Raw genomic sequence first — 16,358 nt, 5'->3', positions numbered from 1 at the left:
TTAAATAACTAACCAGCCTGTGCCAGCGATCTGGGTCAGCTGATCCCTGCAACCGTGCACTGAAGTTTTAGATAAAATAAACTAAGCTGAAACCATTAAATAACTAACCAGCGATCTGTGTCAGCTGATCCCTGCGACCGTGCACTGAAGTTTTAGATAAAATAAACTAAGCTGAAACCATTAAATAACTAACCAGCGATCTGTGTCAGCTGATCCCTGCGACCGTGCACTGAAGTTTAAGATAAAATAAACTAAGTTGAAACCATTAAATAACTAACCAGCCTGTGCAAGGGATCTGTGCCAGCGATCTGTTTCAGCTGATCTTTGCGAACGTGCACTGAAGTCTTAGATCAAATAAACTAACCTGAAACCATTAAATAACCAACCAGCCTGTGCAAGCGATCTGTGTCAGCTGATCCCTGCAACCGTGCACTGAAGTTTTAGAGAAAATAAACTAAGTTGAAACCATTAAATAACTAACCAGCCTGTGCCAGGGATCTGTGTCAGCTGATCTTTGCGACCATGCACTGAAGTCTTAGATCAAATAAACTAACCTGAAACCATTTAAATAACTAACCAGCCTGTGCCAGCGATCTGTGTCAGCTGATCCCTGCAACCGTGCACTGAAGTTTTAGATCAAATAAACTAAGCTGAAACCATTAAATAACTAACCAGCCTGTGCCAGCGATCTGTGTCAGCTGATCCCTGCGACCGTGCACTGAAGTTTTAGATAAAATAAACTAAGTTGAAACCATTAAATAACTAACCAGCCTGTGCAAGGGATCTGTGTCAGCTGATCCCTGCAACCGTGCACTGAAGTTTTAGATAAACTAAGCTGAAACCATTAAATAACTAACCAGCCTGTGCCAGCGATCTGTGTCAGCTGATCCCTGCAACCGTGCACTGAAGTTTTAGATAAAATAAACCAAACCGAAACCATTAAATAACTAACCAGCCTGTGCCAGCGATCTGTGTCAGCTGATTCCTGCAACCGTGCACTGAAGTTTTAGATAAACTAAGTTGAAACCATTAAATAACTAACCAGCCTGTGCCAACGATCTGTGTCAGCTGATCCCTGCAACCGTGCACTGAAGTTTTAGAGAAAATAAACTAAGCTGAAACCATTAAATAACTAACCAGTCTGTACCAGCGATTCTGTGTCAGCTGATCCCTGCAACCGTGCACTGAAGTTTTAGATAAAATAAACCAAACCGAAACCATTAAATAACTAACCAGCCTGTGCCAGCGATCTGTGTCAGCTGATCCCTGCAACCGTGCACTGAAGTTTTAGATAAACTAAGCTGAAACCATTAAATAACTAACCAGCCTGTGCCAGCTATCTTTGTCAGCTGATCCCTGCAACCGTGCACTGAAGTTTTAGATAAACTTGGCTGAAACCATTAAATAACTAACCAGCCTGTACCAGCGATCTGTGTCAGCTGATCCCTGCAACCGTGCACTGAAGTTTTAGATAAACTAAGCTGAAACCATTAAATAACTAACCAGCCTGTGCCAGGGATCTGTGTCAGCTGATCCCTGCAACCGTGCACTGAAGTCTTAGATCAAATAAACTAAGCTGAAACCATTAAATAACTAACCAGGCTGTGCCAGCGATCTGGGTCAGCTGATCCCTGCAACCGTGCACTGAAGTTTTAGATAAAATAAACTAAGCTGAAACCATTACATAACTAACCAGCGATCTGTGTCAGCTGATCACTGCGACCGTGCACTGAAGTTTTAGATAAAATAAACTAAGCTGAAACCATTAAATAACTAACCAGCGATCTGTGTCAGCGGATCCCTGCGACCGTGCACTGAAGTTTTAGATCAAATAAACTAAGCTGAAACCATTAAATAACTAACCAGCGATCTGTGTCAGCGGATCCCTGCGACCGTGCACTGAAGTTTAAGATAAAATAAACTAAGCTGAAACCATTAAATAACTAACCAGCGATCTGTGTCAGCGGATCCCTGCGACCGTGCACTGAAGTTTAAGATAAAATAAACTAAGTTGAAACCATTAAATAACTAACCAGCCTGTGCAAGGGATCTGTGCCAGCGATCTGTTTCAGCTGATCTTTGCGAACGTGCACTGAAGTCTTAGATCAAATAAACTAACCTGAAACCATTAAATAACCAACCAGCCTGTGCAAGCGATCTGTGTCAGCTGATCCCTGCAACCGTGCACTGAAGTTTTAGATCAAATAAACTAAGCTGAAACCATTAAATAACCAACCAGGCTGTGCCAGAGATCTGTGTCAGCTGATCCCTGCGAACGTGGACTGAAGTTTTAGATCAAATAAACTAAGCTGAAACCACTAAACAACTAACCAGCCTGTGCCAGCGATCTGTGTCAGCTGATCCCTGCAACCGTGCACTGAAGTTTTAGAGAAAATAAACTAAGTTGAAACCATTAAATAACTAACCAGCCTGTGCCAGGGATCTGTGTCAGCTGATCTTTGCGACAATGCACTGAAGTCTTAGATCAAATAAACTAACCTGAAACCATTTAAATAACTAACCAGCCTGTGACAGCGATCTGTGTCAGCTGATCCCTGCAAGCGTGCACTGAAGTTTTAGATCAAATAAACTAAGCTGAAACCATTAAATAACTAACCAGCCTGTGCCAGCGATCTGTGTCAGCGGATCCCTGCGACCGTGCACTGAAGTTTTAGATAAAATAAACTAAGTTGAAACCATTAAATAACTAACCAGCCTGTGCAAGGGATCTGTGTCAGCTGATCCCTGCAACCGCGCACTGAAGTTTTAGATAAACTTGGCTGAAACCATTAAATAACTAACCAGCCTGTACCAGCGATCTGTTTCAGCTGATCCCTGCAATCGTGCACTGAAGTTTTAGATCAAATAAACTAAGTTAAAACCATTAAATAACTAACCAGCCTGTGCCAGGGATCTGTGTCAGCTGATCCCTGCAACCGTGCACTGAAGTTTTAGATAAACTAAGCTGAAACCATTAAATAACTAACCAGCCTGTGCCAGGGATCTGTGTCAGCTGATCCCTGCAACCGTGCACTGAAGTTTTAGATAAACTAAGCTGAAACCATTAAATAACTAACCAGCCTGTGCCAGCGATCTGTTTCATCTGATCCCTGCAACCGTGCACTGAAGTTTTAGATAAACTAAGCTGAAACCATTAAATAACTAACCAGCCTGTGCCAGCGATCTGTGTCAGCTGATTCCTGCAACCGTGCACTGAAGTTTTAGATAAACTAAGTTGAAACCATTAAATAACTAACCAGCCTGTGCCAACGATCTGTGTCAGCTGATCCCTGCAACCGTGCACTGAAGTTTTAGCGAAAATAAACTAAGCTGAAACCATTAAATAACTAACCAGTCTGTACCAGCGATTCTGTGTCAGCTGATCCCTGCAACCGTGCACTGAAGTTTTAGATAAAATAAACCAAACCGAAACCATTAAATAACTAACCAGCCTGTGCCAGCGATCTGTGTCAGCTGATCCCTGCAACCGTGCACTGAAGTTTTAGATAAACTAAGCTGAAACCATTAAATAACTAACCAGCCTGTGCCAGCTATCTTTGTCAGCTGATCCCTGCAACCGTGCACTGAAGTTTTAGATAAAATTGGCTGAAACCATTAAATAACTAACCAGCCTGTACCAGCGATCTGTGTCAGCTGATCCCTGCAACCGTGCACTGAAGTTTTAGATAAACTAAGCTGAAACCATTAAATAACTAACCAGCCTGTGCCAGGGATCTGTGTCAGCTGATCCCTGCAACCGTGCACTGAAGTTTTAGATCAAATAAACTAAGTTGAAACTATTAAATAACTAACCAGCCTGTGCCAGCGATCTGTGTCAGCTGATCCCTGCAACCGTGCACTGAAGTTTTAGATCAAATAAACTAAGTTGAATCCATTAAATAACTAACCAGCCTGTGCCAGCGATCTGTGTCAGCTGATCCCTGCAACCGTGCACTGAAGTTTTAGATCAAATAAACTAAGTTGAAACTATTAAATAACTAACCAGCCTGTGCCAGCGATCTGTGTCAGCTGATCCCTGCAACCGTGCACTGAAGTTTTAGATCAAATAAACTAAGTTGAATCCATTAAATAACTAACCAGCCTGTGCCAGCGATCTGTGTCAGCTGATCCCTGCAACCGTGCACTGAAGTTTTAGATAAACTAAGCTGAAACCATTAAATAACTAACCAGCCTGTGCCAGCGATCTGTTTCAGCTGATCCCTGCGAACGTGGACTGAAGTTTTAGATCAAAATAAACTAAGCTGAAACCACAAAATAACTAACCAGCCTGTGCCAGCGATCTGTGTCAGCTGATCCCTGCAACCGTGCACTGAAGTTTTAGATAAAATAAACTAAGCTGAAACCATTAAATAACTAACCAGCCTGTGCCAGGGATCTGTGTCAGCTGATCTTTGCGACAATGCACTGAAGTCTTAGATCAAATAAACTAACCTGAAACCATTTAAATAACTAACCAGCCTGTGACAGCGATCTGTGTCAGCTGATCCCTGCAAGCGTGCACTGAAGTTTTAGAGAAAATAAACTAAGTTGAAACCATTAAATAACTAACCAGCCTGTGCCAGCGATCTTTGTCAGCTGATCCTTGCAAACGTGCACTGAAGTTTTAGATAAAATTAACTAAGTTGAAACCATTAAATAACTAACCAGCGTGTGTCAGGGATCTGTGTTAGTTGATCCCTGCGACCGTGCACTGAAGTTTTAGATAAAATAAACTAAGTTGAAACCATTAAATAACTAACCAGCCTGTGCCAGCGCTCTGTGTCAACTGATCCCTGCAACCGTGCACTGAATTTTTAGAGAAAATAAACTAAGTTGAAACCATTAAATAACTAACCAGCCTGTGCCAGGGATCTGTGTCAGCTGATCCCTGCGAACATGGACTGAAGTCTTAGATCAAATAAACTAAGCTGAAACCATTAAATAACTAACCAGCCTGTGCCAGCGATCTGTGTCAGCGGATCCGTGCGACCGTGCACTGAAGTTTTAGATAAAATAAACTAAGTTGAAACCATTAAATAACTAACCAGCCTGTGCCAGGGATCTGTGTCAGCTGATCCCTGCAACCGTGCACTGAAGTTTTAGATCAAATAAACTAAGCTGAAACCATTAAATAACTAACCAGCCTGTGCCAGCGATCTTTGTCAGCTGATCCTTGCAAACGTGCACTGAAGTTTTAGATAAAATTAACTAAGTTGAAACCATTAAATAACTAACCAGCGTGTGTCAGGGATCTGTGTTAGTTGATCCCTGCGACCGTGCACTGAAGTTTTAGATAAAATAAACTAAGTTGAAACCATTAAATAACTAACCAGCCTATGCAAGGGATCTGTGTCAGCTGATCCCTGCAACCGTGCACTGAAGTTTTAGATAAACTTGGCTGAAACCATTAAATAACTAACCAGCCTGTACCAGCGATCTGTTTCAGCTGATCCCTGCAATCGTGCACTGAAGTTTTAGATAAAATAAACTAAGCTGAAACCATTAAATAACTAACCAGCCTGTGCCAGCGCTCTGTGTCAACTGATCCCTGCAACCGTGCACTGAATTTTTAGAGAAAATAAACTAAGTTGAAACCATTAAATAACTAACCAGGCTGTGCCAGGGATCTGTGTCAGCTGATCCCTGCAACCGTGCACTGAAGTTTTAGATCAAATAAACTAAGCTGAAACCATTAAATAACTAACCAGCGATCTGTGTCAGCTGATCCCTGCGACCGTGCACTGAAGTTTAAGATAAAATAAACTAAGTTGAAACCATTGAATAACTAACCAGCCTGTGCAAGGGATCTGTGCCAGCGATCTGTTTCAGCTGATCTTTGCGAACGTGCACTGAAGTCTTAGATCAAATAAACTAAACTGAAACCATTAAATAACCAACCAGCCTGTGCGAGCGATCTGTGTCAGCTGATCCCTGCAACCGTGCACTGAAGTTTTAGATCAAATAAACTAAGCTGAAACCATTAAATAACCAACCAGGCTGTGCCAGGGATCTGTGTCAGCTGATCCCTGCGAACGTGGACTGAAGTTTTAGATCAAATAAACTAAGCTGAAACCACTAAATAACTAACCAGCCTGTGCCAGCGATCTGTGTCAGCTGATCCCTGCAACCGTGCACTGAATTTTTAGAGAAAATAAACTAAGTTGAAACCATTAAATAACTAACCAGTGTGTGTCAGGGATCTGTGTTAGCTGATCCCTGCAACTGTGCACTGAAGTTTTACAGAAAATAAACTAAGTTGAAACCATTAAATAACTAACCAGCCTGTGCCAGCGCTCTGTGTCAACTGATCCCTGCAACCGTGCACTGAATTTTTAGAGAAAATAAACTACGTTGAAACCATTAAATAACTAACCAGCCTGTGCCAGGGATCTGTGTCAGCTGATCCCTGCAACCGTGCACTGAAGTTTTAGATAAACTTTGCTGAAACCATTAAATAACTAACCAGCCTGTACCAGCGATCTGTGTCAGCTGATCCCTGAAACCGTGCACTGAAGTTTTAGATAAGCTAAGCTGAAACCATTAAATAACTAACCAGCCTGTGCCAGCGATCTGTGTCAGCTGATCCCTGCAACCGTGCACTGAAGTTTTAGATCAAATAAACTAAGTTGAAACCATTAAATAACTAACCAGCCTGTGCCAGCGATCTGTGTCAGCTGATCCCTGCAACCGTGCACTGAAGTTTTAGATCAAAAAAACTAAGTTGAAACCATTAAATAACTAACCAGCCTGTGCCAGCGATCTGTTTCAGCTGATCCCTGCGAACGTGGACTGAAGTCTTAGATCAAAATAAACTAAGCTGAAACCACAAAATAACTAACCAGCCTGTGCCAGCGATCTGTGTCAGCTGATCCCTGCAACCGTGCACTGAAGTTTTAGATAAAATAAACTAAGCTGAAACCATTAAATAACTAACCAGCCTGTGCCAGCGATCTTTGTCAGCTGATCCTTGCAAACGTGCACTGAAGTTTTAGATAAAATTAACTAAGTTGAAAGCATTAAATAACTAACCAGCGTGTGTCAGGGATCTGTGTTAGTTGATCCCTGCGACCGTGCACTGAAGTTTTAGATAAAATAAACTAAGTTGAAACCATTAAATAACTAACCAGCCTGTGCCAGCGATCTGTTTCAGCTGATCTTTGCGAACGTGCACTGAAGTCTTAGATCAAATAAACTAAGTTAAAACCATTAAATAACTAACCAGCCTGTGCCAGGGATCTGTTTCAGCTGATCCCTGCGAACGTGGACTGAAGTCTTAGATCAAAATAAACTAAGCTGAAACCATTAAATAACTAACCAGCCTGTGCCAGCGATCTGTGTCAGCTGATCCCTGCAACCGTGCACTGAAGTTTTAGATAAACTTGGCTGAAACCATTAAATAACTAACCAGCCTGTACCAGCGATCTGTTTCAGCTGATCCTTGCAATCGTGCACTGAAGTTTTAGATCAAATAAACTAAGTTAAAACCATTAAATAACTAACCAGCCTGTGCCAGGGATCTGTGTCAGCTGATCCCTGCAACCGTGCACTGAAGTTTTAGATAAACTAAGCTGAAACCATTAAATAACTAGCCAGCCTGTGCCAGCGATCTGTTTCATCTGATCCCTGCAACCGTGCACTGAAGTTTTAGATAAACTAAGCTGAAACCATTAAATAACTAACCAGCCTGTGCCAGCGATCTGTTTAAGCTGATCCCTGCGACCGTGCACTGAAGTTTTAGATCAAAAAAACTAAGTTGAAACCATTAAATAACTGACCAGCCTGTGCCAGCGATCTGTGTCAGCTGATCCCTGCAACCGTGCACTGAAGTTTTAGATAAAATAAACTAAGTTGAAACCATTAAATAACTAACCAGCCTGTGCCAGCGCTCTGTGTCAACTGATCCCTGCAACCGTGCACTGAATTTTTAGAGAAAATAAACTAAGTTGAAACCATTAAATAACTAACCAGCCTGTGCCAGGGATCTGTGTCAGCTGATCCCTGCAACTGTGCACTGAAGTTTTACAGAAAATAAAGTAAGCTGAAACAATTAAATAACTAACCAGCTTGTGCCAGGGATCTGTGTCAGCTGATCTTTGCGACCATGCACTGAAGTTTTAGAGAAAATAAAGTAAGCTGAAACCATTAAATAACCAACCAGCCTGTGCCAGAGATCTGTGTCAGCTGATCCCTGCGAACGTGGACTGAAGTTGTAGATCAAATAAACTAAGCTGAAACCATTAAATAACTAACCAGCGTGTGCCAGCGATCTGTGTCAGCTGATCCCTGCAACCGTGCACTGAAGTCTTAGATCAAATAAACTAAGCTGAAACCATTAAATAACTAACCAGCCTGTGCCAGCGATCTGTGTCAGCTGATCCCTGCAACCGTGCACTGAAGTTTTAGAGAAAATAAACTAAGCTGAAACCATTAAATAACTAACCAGCGATCTGTGTCAGCTGATCACTGCGACCGTGCACTGAAGTTTTAGATCAAATAAACTAAGCTGAAACCATTAAATAACTAACCAGCGTGTGCCAGCGATCTGTGTCAGCTGATCCCTGCAACCGTGCACTGAAGTTTTAGAGAAAATAAACTAAGCTGAAACCATTAAATAACTAACCAGCGTGTGTCAGGGATCTGTGTCAGCTGATCTTTGCGACCGTGCACTGAAGTTTTAGATCAAATAAACTAAGCTGAAACCATTAAATAACTAACCAGCCTGTGCAAGGGATCTGTGTCAGCTGATCCCTGCAACCGTGCACTGAAGTTTTAGATAAAATAAACCAAACCGAAACCATTAAATAACTAACCAGCCTGTGCCAACGATCTGTGTCAGCTGATCCCTGCAACCGTGCACTGAAGTTTTAGATTAAATAAACCAAACCTAAACCATTAAATAACTAACCAGCCTGTGCCAGCGATCTGTGTCAGCTGATCCCTGCAACCGTGCACTGAAGTTTTAGATAAATTAAGCTGAAACCATTAAATAACTAACCAGTCTGTACCAGCGATTCTGTGTCAGCTGATCCCTGCAACCGTGCACTGAAGTTTTAGATTAAATAAATCAAACCTAAACCATTAAATAACTAACCAGCCTGTGCCAGCGATCTGTGTCAGCTGATCCCTGCAACCGTGCACTGAAGTTTTAGATAAACTAAGCTGAAACCATTAAATAACTAACCAGCCTGTACCAGCGATCTGTGTCAGCTGATCCCTGCAACCGTGCACTGAAGTTTTAGATCAAATAAACTAAGTTGAAACTATTAAATAACTAACCAGCCTGTACCAGCGATCTGTGTCAGCTGATCCCTGCAACCGTGCACTGAAGTTTTAGATAAACTAAGCTGAAACCATTAAATAACTAACCAGCCTGTGCCAGCGATCTGTGTCAGCTGATCCCTGCAACCGTGCACTGAAGTTTTAGATAAAATAAACCAAACCGAAACCAATAAATAACTAACCAGCATGTGCCAGTAATCTTTGTCAACTGATCCCTGCAACCGTGCACTGAATTTTTAGAGAAAATAAACTAAGTTGAAACCATTAAATAACTAACCAGCGTGTGTCAGGGATCTGTGTCAGCTGATTGCGACCATGCACTGAAGTCTTAGATCAAATAAACTAACCTGAAACCATTAAATAACTAACCAGCCTGTGCGAGCGATCTGTGTCAGCTGATCCCTGCAACCGTGCACTGAAGTTTTAGATCAAATAAACTAAGCTGAAACCATTAAATAACCAACCAGGCTGTGCCAGAGATCTGTGTCAGCTGATCCCTGCGAACGTGGACTGAAGTTGTAGATCAAATAAACAAAGCTGAAACCATTAAATAACTAACCAGCCTGTGACAGTGATCTGTGTCAGCTGATCACTGCGACCGTGCACTGAAGTTTTAGATCAAATAAACTAAGCTGAAACCACTAAATAACTAACCAGCCTGTGCCAGCGATCTGTGTCAGCTGATCCCTGCAAGCGTGCACTGAAGTTTTAGATCAAATAAACTAAGCTGAAACCATTAAATAACTAACCAGCCTGTGCCAGCGATCTGTGTCAGCGGATCCCTGCGACCGCGCACTGAAGTTTTAGATAAAATAAACTAAGTTGAAACCATTAAATAACTAACCAGCCTGTACCAGCGATCTGTTTCAGCTGATCCCTGCAATCGTGCACTGAAGTTTTAGATCAAATAAACTAAGTTAAAACCATTAAATAACTAGCCAGCCTGTGTCAGTGATCTGTTTCATCTGATCCCTGCAACCGTGCACTGAAGTTTTAGATAAACTAAGCTGAAACCATTAAATAACTAACCAGCCTGTGCCAGCGATCTGTGTCAGCTGATTCCTGCAACCGTGCACTGAAGTTTTAGATAAACTAAGCTGAAACCATTAAATAACTAGCCAGCCTGTGCCAGGGATCTGTGTCAGCTGATCCCTGCAACCGTGCACTGAAGTTTTAGATAAACTAAGCTGAAACCATTAAATAACTAGCCAGCCTGTGCCAGCGATATGTTTCATCTGATCCCTGCAACCGTGCACTGAAGTTTTAGATAATCTAAGCTGAAACCATTAAATAACTAACCAGCCTGTGCCAGCGATCTGTGTCAGCTGATCCCTGCAACCGTGCACTGAAGTTTTAGATCAAATAAACTAAGCTGAAACCATTAAATAACCAACCAGGCTGTGCCAGAGATCTGTGTCAGCTGATCCCTGCGAACGTGGACTGAAGTTGTAGATCAAATAAACAAAGCTGAAACCATTAAATAACTAACCAGCCTGTGACAGCGATCTGTGTCAGCTGATCACTGCGACCGTGCACTGAAGTTTTAGATCAAATAAACTAAGCTGAAACCACTAAATAACTAACCAGCCTGTGCCAGCGATCTGTGTCAGCTGATCCCTGCAAGCGTGCACTGAAGTTTTAGATCAAATAAACTAAGCTGAAACCATTAAATAACTAACCAGCCTGTGCCAGCGATCTGTGTCAGCGGATCCCTGCGACCGCGCACTGAAGTTTTAGATAAAATAAACTAAGTTGAAACCATTAAATAACTAACCAGCCTGTACCAGCGATCTGTTTCAGCTGATCCCTGCAATCGTGCACTGAAGTTTTAGATCAAATAAACTAAGTTAAAACCATTAAATAACTAGCCAGCCTGTGCCAGTGATCTGTTTCATCTGATCCCTGCAACCGTGCACTGAAGTTTTAGATAAACTAAGCTGAAACCATTAAATAACTAACCAGCCTGTGCCAGCGATCTGTGTCAGCTGATTCCTGCAACCGTGCACTGAAGTTTTAGATAAAATAAGTTGAAACCATTAAATAACTAACCAGCCTGTGCCAACGATCTGTGTCAGCTGATCCCTGCAACCGTGCACTGAAGTTTTAGATAAACTAAGCTGAAACAATTAAATAACTAACCAGCCTGTGCCAGCGATCTGTGTCAGCTGATCCCTGCGAACGTGGACTGAAGTTTTAGATCAAATAAACTAACCTAAACCATTAAATAACTAACCAGCCTGTGCCAGCGATCTGTGTCAGCTGATCCCTGCAACCGTGCACTGAAGTTTTAGATTAAATAAACCAAACCTAAACCATTAAATAACTAACCAGCCTGTGCCAGCGATCTGTGTCAGCTGATCCCTGCAACCGTGCACTGAAGTTTTAGATAAACTAAGCTGAAACCATTAAATAACTAACCAGTCTGTACCAGCGATTCTGTGTCAGCTGATCCCTGCAACCGTGCACTGAAGTTTTAGATTAAATAAACCAAACCTAAACCATTAAATAACTAACCAGCCTGTGCCAGCGATCTGTGTTAGCTGATCCCTGCAACCGTGCACTGAAGTTTTAGATAAACTAAGCTGAAACCATTAAATAACTAACCAGCCTGTGCCAGCTATCTTTGTCATCTGATCCCTGCAACCGTGCACTGAAGTTTTAGATAAACTAAGCTGAAACCATTAAATAACTAACCAGCCTGTGCCAGCGATCTGTGTCAGCTGATTCCTGCAACCGTGCACTGAAGTTTTAGATAAAATAAGTTGAAACCATTAAATAACTAACCAGCCTGTGCCAACGATCTGTGTCAGCTGATCCCTGCAACCGTGCACTGAAGTTTTAGATAAACTAAGCTGAAACAATTAAATAACTAACCAGCCTGTGCCAGCGATCTGTGTCAGCTGATCCCTGCGAACGTGGACTGAAGTTTTAGATCAAATAAACTAACCTAAACCATTAAATAACTAACCAGCCTGTGCCAGCGATCTGTGTCAGCTGATCCCTGCAACCGTGCACTGAAGTTTTAGATTAAATAAACCAAACCTAAACCATTAAATAACTAACCAGCCTGTGCCAGCGATCTGTGTCAGCTGATCCCTGCAACCGTGCACTGAAGTTTTAGATAAACTAAGCTGAAACCATTAAATAACTAACCAGTCTGTACCAGCGATTCTGTGTCAGCTGATCCCTGCAACCGTGCACTGAAGTTTTAGATTAAATAAACCAAACCTAAACCATTAAATAACTAACCAGCCTGTGCCAGCGATCTGTGTTAGCTGATCCCTGCAACCGTGCACTGAAGTTTTAGATAAACTAAGCTGAAACCATTAAATAACTAACCAGCCTGTGCCAGCTATCTTTGTCATCTGATCCCTGCAACCGTGCACTGAAGTTTTAGATAAACTAAGCTGAAACCATTAAATAACTAACCAGCCTGTGCCAGCGATCTGTGTCAGCTGATCCCTGCAACCGTGCACTGAAGTTTAAGATAAAATAAACTAAGTTGAAACCATTAAATAACTAACCAGTCTGTACCAGCGATTCTGTGTTAGCTGATCCCTGCAACCGTGCACTGAAGTTTTAGATAAACTAAGCTGAAACCATTAAATAACTAACCAGCCTGTGCCAGCTATCTTTGTCATCTGATCCCTGCAACCGTGCACTGAAGTTTTAGATAAACTAAGCTGAAACCATTAAATAACTAACCAGCCTGTGCCAGCGATCTGTGTCAGCTGATCCCTGCAACCGTGCACTGAAGTTTAAGATAAAATAAACTAAGTTGAAACCATTAAATAACTAACCAGTCTGTACCAGCGATTCTGTGTCAGCTGATCCCTGCAACCGTGCACTGAAGTTTTAGATTAAATAAACCAAACCTAAACCATTAAATAACTAACCAGCCTGTGCCAGCGATCTGTGTCAGCTGATCCCTGCAACCGTGCACTGAAGTTTTAGATAAACTTGGCTGAAACCATTAAATAACTAACCAGCCTGTACCAGCGATCTGTGTCAGCTGATCCCTGCAACCGTGCACTGAAGTTTTAGATAAACTAAGCTGAAACCATTAAATAACTAACCAGCCTGTGCCAGCGATCTGTGTCAGCTGATCCCTGCAACCGTGCACTGAAGTTTTAGATAAAATAAACCAAACCGAAACCATTAAATAACTAACCAGCCTGTGCCAGCGATCTGTGTCAGCTGATCCCTGCAACCGTGCACTGAAGTTTTAGATAAACTTGGCTGAAACCATTAAATAACTAACCAGCCTGTACCAGCGATCTGTTTCAGCTGATCCCTGCAATCGTGCACTGAAGTTTTAGATCAAATAAACTAAGTTGAAACCATTAAATAACTAACCAGCCTGTGCAAGGGATCTGTGTCAGCTGATCCCTGCAACCGTGCACTGAAGTTTTAGATAAACTTGGCTGAAACCATTAAATAACTAACCAGCCTGTACCAGCGATCTGTTTCAGCTGATCCCTGCAATCGTGCACTGAAGTTTTAGATCAAATAAACTAAGTTAAAACCATTAAATAACTAACCAGCCTGTGCCAGGGATCTGTGTCAGCTGATCCCTGCAACCGTGCACTGAAGTTTTAGATAAACTAAGCTGAAACCATTAAATAACTAACCAGCGATCTGTGTCAGCGGATCCCTGCGACCGTGCACTGAAGTTTAAGATAAAATAAACTAAGTTGAAACCATTAAATAACTAACCAGCCTGTGCAAGGGATCTGTGCCAGCGATCTGTTTCAGCTGATCTTTGCGAACGTGCACTGAAGTCTTAGATCAAATAAACTAACCTGAAACCATTAAATAACCAACCAGCCTGTGCGAGCGATCTGTGTCAGCTGATCCCTGCAACCGTGCACTGAAGTTTTAGAGAAAATAAACTAAGCTGAAACCATTAAATAACTAACCAGCCTGTGCCAGCGATCTGTGTCAGCTGATCCCTGCGAACGTGGACTGAAGTTTTAGATCAAATAAACTAAGCTGAAACCATTAAATAACCAACCAGCCTGTGCGAGCGATCTGTGTCAGCTGATCCCTGCGACCGTGCACTGAAGTTTTAGATAAAATAAACTAAGCTGAAACCATTAAATAACTAACCAGCCTGTGCAAGGGATCTGTGTCAGCTGATCCCTGCAACCGTGCACTGAAGTTTTAGATAAACTTGGCTGAAACCATTAAATAACTAACCAGCCTGTACCAGCGATCTGTTTCAGCTGATCCCTGCAATCGTGCACTGAAGTTTTAGATCAAATAAACTAAGTTAAAACCATTAAATAACTAACCAGCCTGTGCCAGGGATCTGTGTCAGCTGATCCCTGCAACCGTGCACTGAAGTTTTAGATAAACTAAGCTGAAACCATTAAATAACTAACCAGCGATCTGTGTCAGCTGATCCCTGCGACCGTGCACTGAAGTTTTAGATAAAATAAACTAAGCTGAAACCATTAAATAACTAACCAGCGATCTGTGTCAGCGGATCCCTGCGACCGTGCACTGAAGTTTAAGATAAAATAAACTAAGTTGAAACCATTAAATAACTAACCAGCCTGTGCAAGGGATCTGTGCCAGCGATCTGTTTCAGCTGATCTTTGCGAACGTGCACTGAAGTCTTAGATCAAATAAACTAACCTGAAACCATTAAATAACCAACCAGCCTGTGCGAGCGATCTGTGTCAGCTGATCCCTGCAACCGTGCACTGAAGTTTTAGATCAAATAAACTAAGCTGAAACCATTAAATAACTAACCAGGCTGTGACAGCGATCTGTGTCAGCTGATCCCTGCGAACGTGGACTGAAGTTTTAGATCAAATAAACTAAGCTGAAACCACTAAATAACTAACCAGCCTGTGCCAGCGATCTGTGTCAGCTGATCCCTGCAACCGTGCACTGAATTTTTAGAGAAAATAAACTAAGTTGAAACCATTAAATAACTAACCAGTGTGTGTCAGGGATCTGTGTTAGCTGATCCCTGCAACCGTGCACTGAATTTTTAGAGAAAATAAACTAAGCTGAAACAATTAAATAACTAACCAGCCTGTGCGAGCGATCTGTGTCAGCTGATCTTTGCGACCATGCACTGAAGTTTTAGATAAAATAAACTAAGCTGAAACCATTAAATAACTAACCAGGCTGTGCGAGCGATCTGTGTCAGCTGATCCCTGCAACCGTGCACTGAAGTTTTAGATCAAATAAACTAAGCTGAAACCATTAAATAACTAACCAGCCTGTACCAGCGATCTGTTTCAGCTGATCCCTGCGAACGTGGACTGAAGTTGTAGATCAAATAAACTAAGTTGAAACCATTAAATAACTAACCAGCCTGTACCAGCGATCTGTTTCAGCTGATCCCTGCAATCGTGCACTGAAGTTTTAGATAAAATAAACTAAGTTAAAACCATTAAATAACTAACCAGCCTGTGCAAGGGATCTGTTTCAGCTGATCCCTGCAATCGTGCACTGAAGTTTTAGATAAAATAAACTAAGTTAAAACCATTAAATAACTAACCAGCCTGTGCCAGGGATCTGTGTCAGCTGATCCCTGCGACCGTGCACTGAAGTTTTAGATAAACTAAGCTGAAACCATTAAATAACTAACCAGCGATCTGTGTCAGCTGATCCCTGCGACCGTGCACTGAAGTTTTAGATAAAATAAACTAAGCTGAAACCATTAAATAACTAACCAGCGATCTGTGTCAGCTGATCCCTGCGACCGTGCACTGAAGTTTTAGATAAAATAAACTAAGCTGAAACCATTAAATAACTAACCAGCGATCTGTGTCAGCGGATCCCTGCGACCGTGCACTGAAGTTTAAGATAAAATAAACTAAGTTGAAACTATTAAATAACTAACCAGCCTGTGCAAGGGATCTGTGCCAGCGATCTGTTTCAGCTGATCTTTGCGAACGTGCACTGAAGTCTTAGATCAAATAAACTAACCTGAAACCATTAAATAACCAACCAGCCTGTGCCAGAGATCTGTGTCAGCTGATCCCTGCAACCGTGCACTGAAGTTTTAGATCAAATAAACTAAGCTGAAACCACTAAATAACTAACCAGCCTGTGCCAGC

The sequence above is a fragment of the Diplotaxodon limnothrissa genome, linkage group LG3, assembly GCF_057381915.1.
Source record: "Diplotaxodon limnothrissa isolate DT_005_m linkage group LG3, D_limnothrissa_male_GT1.1, whole genome shotgun sequence".
In the NCBI taxonomy this organism is placed as follows: domain Eukaryota; kingdom Metazoa; phylum Chordata; class Actinopteri; order Cichliformes; family Cichlidae; genus Diplotaxodon; species Diplotaxodon limnothrissa.
The sequence above is the reverse complement of the archived record's forward strand: the minus strand, read 5'-3'. Positions refer to the sequence as shown.